Raw genomic sequence first — 3,941 nt, 5'->3', positions numbered from 1 at the left:
GTGCGCACAGCCGAGAATTCCACACCCGTACAGAACGTGTGGGGGTGGAGACCTGGCAACGAGCTTTCCGCCTCTTTCACTGTTGACGGTTTCTTCATGTTGGGGGCCTGCGAACTCCTCTCTTTTCGTCCTTTATAAAATATGTAATAAGTTCGGCGAGCCTCAGTCAGTCTACTGCACCCTACAGCCCAAGAGCCCGCTCCTCCCTGCCTGTCTCTTTGCTTAGTGCGTAAAGGTCGCGCTCACCGTGGGGCTGGCGCTGCAGCCCGGTGCTTTTCGCTGTCCCCTTTCCCTCCCTCCCGTCTCCTGGTCCCCTGCCCATTAGCGAAGGTCCTCTGCTCTCCGTGTTTCCCTCTGACCTCACTCTGAGCCCCTGGGCTGCGGCACCGGGGCTTCCTTCCCCTGTCGGACGCAGCCCTGGGTCGGAGCCCAAGCTCCCGCAGGCCGCCCAGCTCCCCGGGCCGTCCTGCCCTTAGGGCCCTGCTCCAGTCCCACCATTTCTGCGCTTTCATCTGGAACGGCAGCATTTCATTTGTTAGCTGGAGCAAGCTACATTTTTAGCCCCAGCCAGAGAAGATGTTTTCTGTCTCTTCTGAGAAAAATCCAAGACACCCGCGCTGTGACGTGCGCGGTTGCTTCCAGGTAAAACCCTTGGTCGGGTGAGGAGGCTTTTGGTCCAGTGCCTGTAATTCAGGGAGCAGCCAGCGGGTGGCGCGGGCGGAGTCCAACCGCAAAAGAGGAGAATGCAAAATCCACTTTTTAAATTAAAAACTGGAAGTTTATAGAAATGAATCTCATGAAAAAGTATACCCCGTAACTCGGGAGTAATGTTTGTGTGTGGCCCCTCCCTCCCCGGCACCCCACTTCTGCTGTGAGCCGCTCTTCCTGCTTGCCGCCTCGCTCCTGTCCCTTCCGAGGTCTGGAGTTAGGGTCCTGTGTGATCTGGATCCAACTTGGTCTGGATTTTGCTTCTCCCCAAACCTCTCTTGAAACTGGAAGCGGGCCCCTTTTGTATGGGTGCAGACTCAAGCCTGTGCTTTCCTTTGCGTGCAGTTTCTTCTGCCTGGAGCGGCCCTTCCTTTCCAATGTCGGCGCCCTCCGGGGTCCTTGTCGCTCCCAACACCAAGCCCTCCCTGTGCCACCTTGGCCACCTTTAGATCCCCTGAGCCTCCGTTAGGCCAGAACCTGCACCTTGGGTGCTGTGTGCTGAGGAAATTTTTTATGGGCCAGGGACTCCGTTTTCTATTTCCAATAGTATGGGGATGTGTTTTCCATAAGAGACTACAGGAGGACCAGAATTTGTTTGCATGCTCTAACTTTTGAGGGTTCAGTAATGTACCAGAGGCACATTTCATGCTCATGAGTTGTTCACTGAGTAAAAACCCAAAGATGTTCTGTACTTCGTTGGTTCTTCAGCATTTCCTGTGACTGGGAGTTCCTGTGAGTTCCTGTAAGAGTTTCTCTAGGAGTTCGGAGAGCACAAGAAGAGTCCCGTCACCGAATGACATTTGGGAAGAGCTTCGCTTTACAAACCACCGTTTGCCCTCGGTGGAAACCAAGTCACCTGCCTCCTATCAGAGCATTCTGACTCCCTGGCGTTGATCGTGCACATAGGTATTTTGGATAGTAAGATAAATGCAACGAAGTGACCCAGTGTGTCGTAAAGTTTTATTCATGTATGTGCTAAACAAATAACTCAGTTACTGTCTTTCGTTCCCCTTCTCCCTGTGCAATCTAAAGTGTTTTAGGAGTTCCGGAATAAAAACAGAGTGCAAGCGAAACATTTTCCCTTCGCTCTGAGAAGCTCCACAGCATCCTAAGCTTCCGTGTACTCGCTGGGGTGGACAGTGTGACGGTGGGGATCGTGTGGGCCCACCTCCCTCTCAGGCTGCTTTGGACCCAGAGGAAAGAACATCTGCAAACCCCTGCTTGTCTGGTGTCTGCGGGAGGAGCCGGCTGACCCGATGCTGGCGGGGGACTCGGGCTGAAGAATGTCCTTTTTGTGAGAGAATCGCCAAGAATGTAAGAGAAAAGAAAAGAAGAGCAGCTGGCAGTTAGATGATAGACTGATGGATCGGCATATAGTCAGACGCTCCCGTTTCTGGATTAAGATGCAAATGGCGCTTGAAGTCCAAAAATGATGCCTGCCCCTGCTGAGTGTCCTGCAGAGGCGGAAACGCACAGCTGAGAGCTGGCCTGCGAGCTTGGTTCAGGATCGATCACATCAAACTGGGCGGCACCATTCACATCTTCCAAAGCAACCCCAGGAAGCGTGGCCCTCACTTACTCAGGACCGGAAGCGGAATGCCAGCCGGGACGCATGGCCGTCATGAGGCCTAGCGAGGAGCCACGCGCTGCTGTGACAGGAGTCGCCCTCTGGGTGCCAGAGCGGCGCTGGTGGCCGCGGTCGGCAGTCGGCAGGGGGCAGCCAGGGCGCAGCACCCGTGGGGCCAGCATGGGGAGGAGAAATGTCTCCAGCCTGTCCGAGTGCGGCTTGGAGTTCTAGCTGCCTGAGGTCGAGGACAGGGGAAGCCAGAGTTGGGTTTCTCGTTTAAAGGTTAAGAGGCACGGAAGTGTAGAAAAGCACACAGGACCGAACACCTGACCTGTAAGTGGCACCATGTCTCACGCGGGCTGTGCGGCGCGTGTCCTCTGGGGACGCGTGTCAGGAGCATGCTTCCTCCCACGGGGGCCGTGCTTTGTTACGGGCGTGTCTGCCTGTGTTGCCAGGTTGGGAGCCGTTAGAGGAAGGAGCGCTTGTTACTCATCCTGGTACCACAGAACCCGACCGGAACCTGGACGGCTGTCTGTCACTATTTCTGGTGAAGGAATCGCTTGGGGATGAGTCGGTGGGTGAATGGGTCAGGACGTGGGTGGTCCTCCCTCTGCCACGAACGCCCGAATCCACAAGCTGCTTCCAGACAGCAGTTCCGTAACCTCTGAGGAACAATCCTGCGTGTGTTAGAGGTGCAGGATCAGGACGACTGCTTACCTAAGCAGGGGCGCCCGCGAGAGCCTGCGACGCAGAGTTGTTACCGCAGCCTCCGCAGGCGCCCTGGGCCCTGCACACGTAAGGCCCACACGCACACGCACACGCACACCTCCAGCCCCTCTTTCATCCCCTTGTGCCCGTGCATCCCGGGCTCTGAGCACAGAGGAGCCCCGGGGTGTGAAACGGTCCGTGTTCAGGAGACAAACGGCAGCTTCTCACAGGGTTCACGGGCGCTGGGTGAAGCAAGTGGCCAGCGAAGCTTGACTTCATCCTCACCTTACTGTACTTCAGCGGAAGCTCTTGCTCTTCCTCCTCCTCCTCGTCATCCTCACCCACACTCGTGAGAGCAAATGAAGTCGCAAAGAGACAAACCAGAAATACAGGAAAACCACAGAAAGGACCCCAGAACAGAGCGCTGGTGGAGACATTTGCACTCAGCACCAGCCTTCATGTGGCCGAAAACTCAGTGAGGCCGAGGGAGATGTCTTTCCCTGTCGAGCGTCACTGTGCCTCCTGCGAACTGGGAAATGACTTACTCTAATTCGTGGGCCATGGAGGACCCCCGGGTGGGACCTTTGTTGGCAATGAACAAGCAAAAAAAATAAAAAGAAAAAAAAAAAAAAAAGAAAAGAAAAAAGAAACCTTTTTTTTGGTCTTTTATTTTCTTCCAGGACGTACCCTTTATTTCTAGATTCATCATAAAATACTTAACAAATGCTTCTGATTCCAAAATGGTGAGAACATTTTACCATGTTGCAGTAGTTGGAATAGTTTGATACATTGCTGGTTTTCAGAACTTTGCAGCTGTCCTACTGTGCTAAGTTGCTTTCAGAGTAATTAGACTTAAAGATGTAAATATACCAATTAGTGTTCCCATGGGGTATGGAAGCTTCCAGCATCAAAGCTCCTACTAAGGTCCATGGGCTTTGTATCTTATGGAGAGAGTTTG

At 53.8% G+C, this 3,941-nt stretch overlaps 1 long non-coding RNA gene across 1 annotated transcript; it reads left to right on the top strand.

Moving 5' to 3' along the window:
• The first annotated feature begins 86 nt into the window (after window positions 1-86).
• Window positions 87-3,580, top strand: LOC117283857. The gene is made up of 3 exons (XR_004514891.1): window positions 87-642; window positions 1,417-1,614; window positions 1,741-3,580. It is a non-coding gene; the product is annotated as an uncharacterized LOC117283857 (long non-coding RNA).
• The last annotated feature ends 361 nt before the right edge of the window (window positions 3,581-3,941 follow it).

The sequence above is a fragment of the Fukomys damarensis genome, unplaced genomic scaffold (genome assembly GCF_012274545.1).
Source record: "Fukomys damarensis isolate Sample0158 unplaced genomic scaffold, DMR_v1.0_HiC HiC_scaffold_31, whole genome shotgun sequence".
NCBI lineage: Eukaryota > Metazoa > Chordata > Mammalia > Rodentia > Bathyergidae > Fukomys > Fukomys damarensis.
This window is presented reverse-complemented; position numbering and strand designations above follow the sequence as displayed.